The 13,490-nt window shown below is 45.0% G+C and overlaps 1 protein-coding gene across 6 annotated transcripts in view; it reads right to left on the bottom strand.

The window, feature by feature from the left end:
* The window catches only part of TENM4 (teneurin transmembrane protein 4), an 890,102-nt gene that overhangs the window by 502,879 nt on the left and 373,733 nt on the right, over positions 1 to 13,490 (bottom strand). The gene's annotated exons all lie outside the window — the stretch shown is intronic.

Raw genomic sequence — 13,490 nt, 5'->3', positions numbered from 1 at the left:
TTCAACACCACTTCCACCTGACCTACTGCCTACTCCTATTTCATACCTAATCCCTATGTGGTATAGACTGGACAGTTGTATAGGCAGAGCTCCTACCTAATGTACAGTATCTAGTAAAAAGTTGGAATTTCTCATTACATAATTATTACATTTATTTACATAAAACTAATTGACCCTTTTAAGACTTTGGGTTTTCCACATAGCGCGGACGGTTGGTCACTCAGTATTCGCAAGGCGGCTCTCAATCAGAACTTTGGATTGGCTCCACTGTATAATCATCACGGCTGATACTCATTTTCCAGCACCTTTTATCTCGTGTGCTAATAATTATTGTGTTGTCCTTGGGACGATCGCTTGGCAATGACCTTTTCAGTTCTAGGAAAATAATTTGAGATAAATTTAGAACATTCCGGCCCGCACTTCTCTTCAACAACCTAATGAATCTTTCAATAGTTGCCAAGCACAGAGGGGGTCTGAAAATGCTCTCTCATATTAGTTTACAACATAGCTGAATCTGAAAAGGTCTCAGTTGCTCTAATTACAGATGAGATATAATATATTCAAATAACTCTTTTGGTTTCTTGAAGCATACAGTACCTGCACTTGGGGTAACTTTTCAGGAAAAGTTGTTGTGTGTACAGTTGGGGTAGCACTATTTTTGGTGATTACAAAACTCGCATATGGCATTAATCTCCAGTTACTATGCTCCATCTCTAATATTCAGTTGTCCGCGAGCTATAAAGGTGAAGCCTAGCCTTTATGATGTCTCACATACCCTTTACATACACAAAAGAGAGGATCCTGCTATAGCCTGCGATTAGACACTTATTCCCTACCTTCATACTGTTTATACATTGAACTACAATAAACCAGTCTGCAGTAAGTCACTAAGCTCCCCCTAGTGGTGGCTATGAGCTGACAGCTTCTTAATGATGGACTATGTAGAAAATGTGGAGCCCTACAGAGAAGAACACCCTTTGTTCTTTGTTTTAGAACCAGAAAACAATTTCCCATCTTCTCGCCGGTGACGGAACACCCAGACAGGTTTACAATCGTCATTTGAATTCTTACTTCTGCCGTTAATTACTAAACTTTGTTCTTCTCTTCCACTAATCTCTGGCCAAAAAGAATTCAGCATTTCAGATATGATGAATTGCTTTAATTAGGATGCATATGCAAATGAAGCCATGGGATCAGCTGACCAGAAAAAAAAACAAAAACGATGGAGCTTTCCTACAATGGATGATTCTCTTTGATATACTACATGCTGTCTATTGAGAAAGAATGGGCAATGAATTTGGATGCATAGTGTGGGAGATTTACAATTGATATACTGTAAGCACCAAAATGCCGATGAATTGAGCATTGCCTGTAGGACCCCATACCTTCAGCTGGAGAACTACCGTAGCTTCCCCCACATCCTCCTTACATATTTGTACTTAACCAAAAGACAGAGTATGTCATATAGTGCAAGGCATTCCAATTACACTGAATGCACCATCAGGTACATCTCTCTCTCTCTCTTTTTTTTTTTAAATTACCCAATAGCGCCAGCGTGGGGTTCCCGGTGGTGCAGCCTTTTTTTTTTTTTTAAACGCTGCCCGGTTCCCGCGCTCCGTGCCATTAGTTTTTCGTGGACTGGCCTGGCTCCATTAGAATCAATGGAGGCAGGTCACAGATTGAAGCAGACATCATCACACTGGGGGCGCCGGGCCTACCCCCAGTGCTCCAAGCCGGGCCAGTGCCCAGGAGAAGAATGCTGCTGGGCATAGAAACTGGGCAGCGTTTTGAAAAGAGGACCAAGCCATAGGCATTCACACGGGTAATATAAAAGAAAAAAAAAAAAAAGATGGTACATTCGCTTTAAAGGGATAATGTCATATAAGGAGTTCTCAGCAGCATTCTTAAGCTTATATTCTGGACATTTCTTTTGTGGTCTCTCCCCTCAAACCATGCATGTTACTGTTGATGGGCCGATGCTCTAGGGGCAAGGATTAATGGCCATGGAACCCCATATCTCCACCCACATCGGTACCGTAGGCCCCCCCCCTACATGCCTTTGGAATGCGTCGACCTAGATGCCTAGGCCCCGCCCCCTCTAGGCCTAGTGCACTGATGTGCACTGATGTGAGATATGGGGTTCCACTTCTGTTAAGCCCCGCCTCTATGGCACTGTCCACCAACAATAACATGCATGTTTCAGGGGAGGGACCACAAAGAAATCATTTATACAGTAAGATATGAAATGTCCAGAATATAAGCTTAAGAATGGCACAGAAAACTCTGTATATGTAAAGGGGGGGGGGGTTTGATATCACTTTTAATGTAACAAACATAATCTTTATTGTACTCGAGTATAGACACTAAATAACGACCAAGTCCCTAGCCTGATATAAACAGTTTTTAAGAATTCCCACTTAAGGGGGCTAAGTCAATACAATCAGTCTGTAAGACTGAAAACAATGAAGGAATATCTTCATGTAGGTTGAAACAGGAAGGATTGCTGCCCACAAATGCCCTACAGGTTACGTTTCCGTAGTGGAGTCTTCCTCCATACATATTTGTCTCAATATTTTTTGCCCACAAATGGCACGTCTGAAATATATTACTGCAGGTCTCATGCCCAACACATGAAGAACCCCCATCCAGTACTGCATTGTCACTTGAAGTAACTCCTCCCAAAACTTTTTTGGACACAACTGGAGGGATACCATAATGCCCTATAATTTCTATAGATGCAAAATACCATAGTAAGGCCTTGTACTTGAAGTAAGCGGTTATATTATGCCTCCAAAACACGAAAATAAGAAATGGAACAATGCAAGATCCAAGGTCCCACACTTAAGACCCCCGGAGATCCTGAAAATGGCTAAATTAGTGCTGCGGCCCCTTTGATTTATTACTGAACTGCATTCAAGAGCGGAAGATCCCTTACAAGTCTTACAACTGGTACGGCCAATGTATTGGGAAAGACAGTTAGGCAAAAAGGTCTGTGGAGCCTCAGTTAGGAGACTCAAAAGATGGGACTGGCCAGATATCCTTCCAGGGAAGAACCTTGCAAAGGGATGACTCCTGTACGGAGACCACCAAAACTACCAGATTATGAGGTCCCTTCAGTCAATATCCAACTCAATAACGAGTATAATGATAAAACCAGGGAAATACCGAGGCCAGGTATTCAACCACAGAGAGCTATTTCAGGTTGTTGCCCCTCATCAGTGTGGAGCAGGATTCTGACTAGGTGGACTGCTCAATGCAGTGAAATTTTAGGTGCACTGCCCCCTGGGAAACATCAATATCCAATGGGGGTATAATACGAATCTCAAAATATGGGACTAGCCAGATATCCCTCCAGAGAAGGACCTAGCCAAGGGATGACTCCTGTACGGAGAACAGCAAAACCACCATCTACTGTATATAATAAAAATCAAAGTCTGTCTGTCCCAAATAGACTTCCAAACGCCTGAACCGTTTGACCCCAAATTTGGCACACAGATACATTGGGTGCCCGGGAAGGTTTTAGCGAAGGTCCCGTCCCCGCCAGATGTACAGGAGAGGAGGCGGAGGGGGAAGAGCGACGCCCCATAGAGATGAATGGGAAAATCTCCTCACTGCAAACACAGGTGATATAATTAGCTGCAGCAGACACGGCAGTTGGAGCCTTAGCAACCAATAGGATTACTGCTTTCATTTTCACAGGGAGCAATGGTTGCTAGGGAAGCTGCCTCACAACATCCACAGTAATAACTGGTAGACCCCCTACTCCATCTATACAGTACATGTATACAGGGCCCCCTACTCCATCTATACATTACATGTATATACAGGGCCCCCTACTCCATCTATACAGTACATGTATATACAGGAGCCCCTACTCCATCTATACAGTACATGTATATACAGGGCCCCCTACTCCATCTATACAGGACATGTATATACAGGACCCCCTACTCCATCTATACAGTACATGTATATACAGGACCCCCTACTCCATCCATACAGTACATGTATATACAGGACCCCCTACTCCATCTATACAGTACATGTATATACAGGACCCCCTACTCCATCTATACAGTACATGTATATACAGGACCCCCTACTCCATCTATACAGTACATGTATATACAGGACCCCCTACTCCATCTATACAGTACATGTATATACAGGACCCCCTACTCCATCTATACAGTACATGTATATACAGCGCCCCCTACTCCATCTATACAGTACATGTATACAGGACCCCCTACTCCATCTGTACAGTACATGTATATACAGGGCACTACAGGTATACCAAACTGTGACTGGATAACACTGCCACACCAGACCTGACCAATACCGCCATACTGTGACTGGATAACACCGCCACACCAGACCTGACCAATACCGCCATACTGTGACTGAGTAGCACTGCCACACCACACCAGACCTGACCAATACCACCATACTGTGACTGGATAACACCGCTATACCAGACCTGACCAATACCGCCATACTGTGCTGGATAACACTGTCATACCAGACCTGACCAATACCGCCACACTGTGCTGGATAACACCGCCATACCAGACCTGACCAATACCGCCATACTGTGCTGGATAACACCGCCATACCAGACCTGACCAATACCGCCATACTGTGACTGGATAACACTGCCACACCAGACCTGACCAATACCGCCATACTGTGCTGGATAACACCGCCATACCAGACCTGACCAATACCGCCATACTGTGCTGGATAACACTGTCATAACACGCCTGACCAATACCGCCATACTGTTACTGGGTAACACTGCCACGCCAGACCTGACCAATACCGCCATACTGTGCTGGATAACACTGTCATACCAGACCTGACCAATACCGCCATACTGTGACTGGATAACACTGCCATACCAGACCTGACCAATACCGCCATACTGTGACTGGATATCATTGCCACACCAGACCTGACCAATACTACCATACTGTGACTGGGTAACACTGTCATAACACACCTGACCAATACCACCATAATATGACTGGAAAAAAACTGCTATACCACACCTGACCAATACCGCCATACTGTGACTGGATAACACTGCCATATCAGACCTGACCAATACTGCCATACTGTGACTGGATAACACCACTATACCAGACCTGACCAATACCGCCACACTGTGACTGGATAACACCACTATACCAGACCTGACCAATACCGCCACACTGTGACTGGAGAACACTGCCATACCAGACCTGACCAATACCGCCATACTGTGACTAGATAACACCGCTATACCAGACCAATACCGCCATACCCCCCTCGAAAAGACACCAGATTTTCTGGCAAGTCTGAACGGGAGGGTACTGCCCCTCTGCAAGGTGCTACCCTACGCACCAGACCATGGGTGCCTAATGGTAAATACGACCCTGCAGGTATACAGGACACTGACACTTTATACCTGTGCAGCGCCGGCTACATTTTCTAGTATTAAATAAGTATCCAACCCTGTTATGAGGCTGATAATATAACCAGTGAAGTACTAAAGCTAGGTATCAAGTTAAGACAGTTAAAGGGGTACTCTGGCCGGGGGGCTATTTTGGGATCTGGCTGGGGAGGAGGTGGCTCAGGAAAACAACGTCCACTCACCTCCCCGGTTCCAGTGGTGGGTCCCGTATCGCAGCGCTCCGGTCCCCGGTGCTCAGGCCGCTTCCTGGTGTCTGATGCGGGCTTGATATGTGACGTCTCAAGTCCAAGGCGGGATCTAAGCGGACTTGAAACGGATCCCGCCTCTGTCACTGACTGGCTGAGCGGACTTGAGACGTCACGTCTCGAGCCTGCGTCAGACACCAGGAAGCGGCCAGGCACCGGGGACCGGAGCGCCGCGATACGGGACTCGCCACTGGAACCGGGGAGGTGAGTGGAGGTCTTTTCCCTGAGCCACCTCCTCCCCGGCCAGATCCCAAAATAGCCCCCCCCGGAATACCCCTTTAATGTCAGAGGCCCTGCTGCTCCTTTTTTATCAGGATCGTGGGGGTCCCTAAGGTCAGACAACTATTAGACATAAAGCGATTACATGTCTTATTGATATCATTATTTTATAAATAGAAAAAGCCGTGAGTAAATTACATTTGGGTTGCAAATTGTTTAGGGTAAAAAAGTGGTTGAGGTTTTTTCCAGTAAATCTACAGTAATTAAAAGGCTTTTTTTTTAATGACACAAAATCTGTTTGTTTTTTGGTAAATCCCTTTTACTTTGGAGAAAAAAAACAATATGATAAAAATGTGAGAAAATTGATTAATTTATCTAAAAGCTTTATCTATCTATCCGCTCCTCTTATTAGTTCATTCAATTAAATAGTTAATGTAATAAAATAATGGGGGGGGGGGGGGTAAAATCACATTATTTTTATTACCTAAAATTATGTACAAATTTTAATATTTAAAGGGGCACTCTGGGAGAAAAAATTTTTTAATCAACTGGTGTCAAAGCTTTACACAGATGTGTAAATTATTTCCAGTACTTCCAGTACTTATCAGCTACTGTATGCCCTACAGAAAGTGGTGTATTCTTTCCAGTCTGACAACATGCTCTCTGCTGTCACCTCTGTCCAAGTTAAGAACTTCTCCTGCTCTGGACACTTCCTGAAACACACAGATGTGGCAGCAGAGTGAGACTGGAAAGAAAACACCACTTCCTGCTGGGCATACAGCAGCTGATAAGTACTAGAACACTGGAAATTTATAAATAAAATTTAATGACAACTTTTCATAACTTTCTGACACCATTTAATTTTAAAGACATTTTTATTTTTTAATCTTGAATGCATTAAAATTTCACAGTATCTTATCTATTCTTTTTATTATCATTTTGCTTTTGTTTACTTTGTTTTTCCTCGCTGCATTTTATTCCTTTTGTCGTATAACAATAAATTACTTCTTTCCAACACGACATAAAACTCTGTAGCGCGGTAAACTTGGCTTAATTTCTTTCCCAAGCAATTAATATGCGAGTGATAGCTGCCGTCCTCCTCTCCCCACTTGATGCCACATCCCTGGTAATACATAACAATGAGTAATAGAACGCCGCCACCTCCGTACCCAGGTCATATTTTGCCCCAGGAAAGTGTGTTAATCAAGAATGTCTATATGAGATATTATCTTGATAAGAGGACTCACTCAGGATTAAAGTCTTCGCAGGTCCGGCGTGAATTTGTGGCAGGTGTTCCAGGATACAAATGATTCACAACGTCACTAACATCTGGAGGATCAGGCAATTAGCAGGCGGGAGCGGGCGCACCTCTCTGCCTGATAAATCATTTATTACTATGGCACAATATCAAAGTTTGGGTCCTGAGCGGAACCCCGGTCACACTTAATGACTCTCTACAAACTTTTCACCGAGGAGTTAACCGTTCACATGGCGCCTCCACCGTAATCACCAATGTTACACGTTATAGATAATATCATACAATCCTGTTGTGCCCTCCTCCTGTTTGTCACTGATATATAAACTGATGCAGAGAAAAAATCACAACCTATCAGTCAGATCGTATCAGATTAAAGAGCAAAAAACAAAAACAAAGTGACATTAAATATTGAAGTTTAATCACCTTCATTATAGTAGTTATATTCTTGTACATAGGAGGCAGTATTATAGTAGTTATATTCTTGTATATAGGAGTAGTATTATAGTAGTTATATTCTTGTATATAGGAGCAGTATTATAGTAGTCATATTCTTGTACATAGGGGCAGTATTATAGTAGTTATATTCTTGTATATAGGAGCAGTATTATAGTACTTATATTCTTGTATATAGGAGCAGTATTGTAGTAGTTATATTCTTGTACATAGGGGCAGTATTATAGTAGTTATATTCTTGTATATAGGGGGTAGTAATATAGTAGTTATATTCTTGTATATAGGAGCAGTATTATAGTAGTTATATTCTTGTATATAGGAACAGTATTATAGTAGTTATATTCTTGTATATAGGTGCCAGTATTATAGTAGTTATATTCTTGTATATAGGAGACCGTATTATAGTAGTTATATTCTTGTATATAGGAGCAGTATTATAGTAGTAATATTCTTGTACATAGGGGGCAGTATTATAGTAGTTATATTCTTGTATATAGGAGCAGTATTATAGTAGTTATAGTCTTGTATATAGGAGCAGTATTATAGTAGTTATATTCTTGTACATAGGGGCAGTATTATAGTAGTTATATTCTTGTACATAGGAGCAGTATTATAGTACTTATATTCTTGTATATAGGAGCAGTATTGTAGTAGTTATATTCTTGTACATAGGGGGCAGTATTATAGTAGTTATGCGGTTCAGGGAAGAAACAGAGTGCTGCACCTCACACCTATGGCTGATACTAGTGCCGCTTGGCTAAATAAAAAACACATCAGAATTTTGTGTATGAATTGATCAAGCCATACTGCCCCATGTACCTCGTGCCGGTATCTGATACACATGGGTCCCTACACTAAGTCCACACCGTGCCAGTCAGTGGCCACCAACCCCGCAGGCGTGCACAGCCAGGGAACGGGGGCCATGGGACGGCCCTGCGACCCCCATGCCACAGGACCAGACCCAAAAACACCACACCAGAACCCGGCCAGCACCGCCGGCGGAGAAGGTCGCCCCCAAGCAGCACAAGTCTGGATAAGGTATTGCGCTCACCATAGCTGCAGCAAACAGAATGGGAAAAAACAGGAGGGATTAAAACCATGTGCACTCAGGTGTCTCCTGCTAATTGCGGTCATGTGGGTCTCACCAGGAGGAGTGCAATACACGGAGAAAAGAGAGAAAAACAAAATGCGGTTCAGGGAAGAAACAGAGTGCTGCACCTCACACCTATGGCTGATACTAGTGCCGCTTGGCTAAATAAAAAACACATCAGAATTTTGTGTATGAATTGATCAAGCCATACTGCCCCATGTACCTCGTGCCGGTATCTGATACACATGGGTCCCTACACTAAGTCCACACCGTGCCAGTCAGTGGCCACCAACCCCGCAGGCGTGCACAGCCAGGGAACGGGGGCCATGGGACGGCCCTGCGACCCCCATGCCACAGGACCAGACCCAAAAACACCACACCAGAACCCGGCCAGCACCGCCGGCGGAGAAGGTCGCCCCCAAGCAGCACAAGTCTGGATAAGGTATTGCGCTCACCATAGCTGCAGCAAACAGAATGGGAAAAAACAGGAGGGATTAAAACCATGTGCACTCAGGTGTCTCCTGCTAATTGCGGTCATGTGGGTCTCACCAGGAGGAGAGCAATACACGGAGAAAAGAGAGAAAAACAAAATGCGGTTCAGGGAAGAAACAGAGTGCTGCACCTCACACCTATGGCTGATACTAGTGCCGCTTGGCTAAATAAAAAACACATCAGAATTTTGTGTATGAATTGATCAAGCCATACTGCCCCATGTACCTCGTGCCGGTATCTGATACACATGGGTCCCTACACTAAGTCCACACCGTGCCAGTCAGTGGCCACCAACCCCGCAGGCGTGCACAGCCAGGGAACGGGGGCCATGGGACGGCCCTGCGACCCCCATGCCACAGGACCAGACCCAAAAACACCACACCAGAACCCGGCCAGCACCGCCGGCGGAGAAGGTCGCCCCCAAGCAGCACAAGTCTGGATAAGGTATTGCGCTCACCCGGTGCTGGCCGGGTTCTGGTGTGGTGTTTTTGGGTCTGGTCCTGTGGCATGGGGGTCGCAGGGCCGTCCCATGGCCCCCGTTCCCTGGCTGTGCACGCCTGCGGAGTTGGTGGCCACTGACTGGCACGGTGTGGACTTAGTGTAGGGACCCATGTGTATCAGATACCGGCACGAGGTACATGGGGCAGTATGGCTTGATCAATTCATACACAAAATTCTGATGTGTTTTATATTTAGCCAAGCGGCACTAGTATCAGCCATAGGTGTGAGGTGCAGCACTCTGTTTCTTCCCTGAGCCACATTTTGTTTCTCTCTTTTCTCCGTGTATTGCACTCCTCCTGGTGAGACCCACATGACCGCAATTAGCAGGAGACACCTGAGTGCACATGGTTTTAATCCCTCCTGTTTTTTCCCATTCTGTTTGCTGCAGCTATGGTGAGCGCAATACCTTATCCAGACTTGTGCTGCTTGGGGGCGACCTTCTCCGCCGGCGGTGCTGGCCGGGTTCTGGTGTGGTGTTTTTGGGTCTGGTCCTGTGGCATGGGGGTCGCAGGGCCGTCCCATGGCCCCCGTTCCCTGGCTGTGCACGCCTGCGGAGTTGGTGGCCACTGACTGGCACGGTGTGGACTTAGTGTAGGGACCCATGTGTATCAGATACCGGCACGAGGTACATGGGGCAGTATGGCTTGATCAATTCATACACAAAATTCTGATGTGTTTTATATTTAGCCAAGCGGCACTAGTATCAGCCATAGGTGTGAGGTGCAGCACTCTGTTTCTTCCCTGAGCCACATTTTGTTTCTCTCTTTTCTCCGTGTATTGCACTCCTCCTGGTGAGACCCACATGACCGCAATTAGCAGGAGACACCTGAGTGCACATGGTTTTAATCCCTCCTGTTTTTTCCCATTCTGTTTGCTGCAGCTATGGTGAGCGCAATACCTTATCCAGACTTGTGCTGCTTGGGGGCGACCTTCTCCGCCGGCGGTGCTGGCCGGGTTCTGGTGTGGTGTTTTTGGGTCTGGTCCTGTGGCATGGGGGTCGCAGGGCCGTCCCATGGCCCCCGTTCCCTGGCTGTGCACGCCTGCGGAGTTGGTGGCCACTGACTGGCACGGTGTGGACTTAGTGTAGGGACCCATGTGTATCAGATACCGGCACGAGGTACATGGGGCAGTATGGCTTGATCAATTCATACACAAAATTCTGATGTGTTTTATATTTAGCCAAGCGGCACTAGTATCAGCCATAGGTGTGAGGTGCAGCACTCTGTTTCTTCCCTGAGCCACATTTTGTTTCTCTCTTTTCTCCGTGTATTGCACTCCTCCTGGTGAGACCCACATGACCGCAATTAGCAGGAGACACCTGAGTGCACATGGTTTTAATCCCTCCTGTTTTTTCCCATTCTGTTTGCTGCAGCTATGGTGAGCGCAATACCTTATCCAGACTTGTGCTGCTTGGGGGCGACCTTCTCCGCCGGCGGTGCTGGCCGGGTTCTGGTGTGGTGTTTTTGGGTCTGGTCCTGTGGCATGGGGGTCGCAGGGCCGTCCCATGGCCCCCGTTCCCTGGCTGTGCACGCCTGCGGAGTTGGTGGCCACTGACTGGCACGGTGTGGACTTAGTGTAGGGACCCATGTGTATCAGATACCGGCACGAGGTACATGGGGCAGTATGGCTTGATCAATTCATACACAAAATTCTGATGTGTTTTATATTTAGCCAAGCGGCACTAGTATCAGCCATAGGTGTGAGGTGCAGCACTCTGTTTCTTCCCTGAGCCACATTATAGTAGTTATATTCTTGTAGATAGGGGCAGTATTATAGTAGTTATATTCTTGTATATAGGGGGTAGTAATATAGTAGTTATATTCTTGTATATAGGAGCAGTATTATAGTAGTTATATTCTTGTATATAGGAGCAGTATTATAGTAGTCATATTCTTGTATATAGGTGCCAGTATTATAGTAGTTATATTCTTGTATATAGGAGCAGTATTATAGTAATTATATTCTTGTACATGAGACATTAGTGTTGTTGTTATATTTGTGCACATTTCTTTGCAATACCAGACATTATTTACTCTTATTTTTACATTATGAGAACATAGCCTTCGGGTAGTATCATACTAGATTCATGTACATAGATGATGGTATATAGTAATATTGTCATACATGGAATCATTATTATAGTATTTATATTACTTAAGGGGCACTATTTTATTAGGTATCTGCATCCATAGAAGGCAACATAGTTTTAGTGGCTGTGAGTCCAAGACCCCACAAGTTGGTTTCAGGTTTATCTTTGTTGAGGTTCTCTGGCTCGGAACTCTCATCAATAAGAATCATCTGGCCAAAGTTCTACTGGATTCTCCCTTTAAAGGGGTTATCCAGCGCTACAAAAAACATGGCCGCTTTCTTCAATAAACATCACCACTCTTGGCTCCAGTTTGGGTGCAGGTTTTGCTACTTATTTCCATTGAAGTGAATGGAGTTTAATTGCAAACCGCACCTGAACTGGAGACAAGAGTGGTGCTGTCTATGGAAGAAAGTGGCCATGTTTTTGTAGCGCCGGATAACCCCTTTAAGGTCAGGTAAAGGATTCATTCTCGGTCAGGTTCCTTCTGAGCTATAGGCTCTTTTATAGAAACCATTAGGAAAAAATAAGAGCACATACAGTATGAACGAGTCTGCAGAATCTTCATATACGTCAGGTTCCAGTACTTTCCATTCCGCCTGCATGCTATTTATCAGGAGTATTTGAAAATCTGAAACTTTTCTTTATGTTCTGTCCATCCTGGGAAAAATCTAAATTGCAAAGGAGGAATTGAAGAGAGAGGAAAGGGGGTTCTGAAAGTCCTGGCAGCAGAGGATTTATATAAAGAGACTTTCATCTGACAGGCCATCAATCATCTCTCAAACCCTTCAAAGTGCCTCTTAGAGGATTGTCCCAGGCCGGACTTGTGTCTCATCGTTTTCAGTATGCAGCAAGTCTGCAGCCTTTGCTCACAGTTGACGACTAGTATGTGTGGCCAGCAGAGTGTCATGTTTAATGCACCATTTCGTGACTAGGTTTAGTACTGGCTTCTGTCTGACCTTGAGTCCATCCTTACCCCAGGCTAGCCTTCCTTCATTCAAGTGCATCCAAGCAAAAGCAAGCAATGTTAAAGAAATAAGTTAAAGCCAAACAATTCTAAGGTACATTTAAAGGGAGACTCCAATTTTTTTTTAAAGCAACTCTGTACCCACAATCTGACCCCCCGCAAACCGATTGTACCTTTGGATAGCTGCTTTTAATCCAAGATCTGTCCTGGGGTCCTTTCGGCAGGTGAAGCAGTTATTGTCCTAAAAAAACAACTTTTAAACTTGCAGCCCTGTTCCCAATGGCCGTGGCTTGGAGTATCTGTGCCCTAACTTTGCACCAACCCTCCGTCCCTCCTCCCCACCCTCTTCATCATTAGGAATGCCCCTAGAACATTTTCTCTTGTCTGAACATTGCACAGGTGTTGTGTTCTCACAGCTGATGAATAGGAGACTACCTGCCTGGAGCATTCCTAATGATGAGGAGGGTGGGGAGGAGGGACAGAGAGGTTGTGCCAGCCTAAAGCATACACAATCTAGGCCACTCCCATTGGGCACGGGGCTGCCAGTTTAAAAGTTGTTTTTTAGGACAATAACTGCATCACCTGCCGAACGGACCCCATCTTGGATTAAAAGCAGCTATCCGAAGGTACAAGTGGTTTGGGAAGGGACAGACTGTGGGTACAGAGTCACTTTAAGTTTTTAAAGTCCCCCCCCCCCTTATCACTTCTAATTTGATTGTTAGAA

The sequence above is a fragment of the Dendropsophus ebraccatus genome, chromosome 5 (genome assembly GCF_027789765.1).
Source record: "Dendropsophus ebraccatus isolate aDenEbr1 chromosome 5, aDenEbr1.pat, whole genome shotgun sequence".
NCBI lineage: Eukaryota > Metazoa > Chordata > Amphibia > Anura > Hylidae > Dendropsophus > Dendropsophus ebraccatus.
This window is presented reverse-complemented; position numbering and strand designations above follow the sequence as displayed.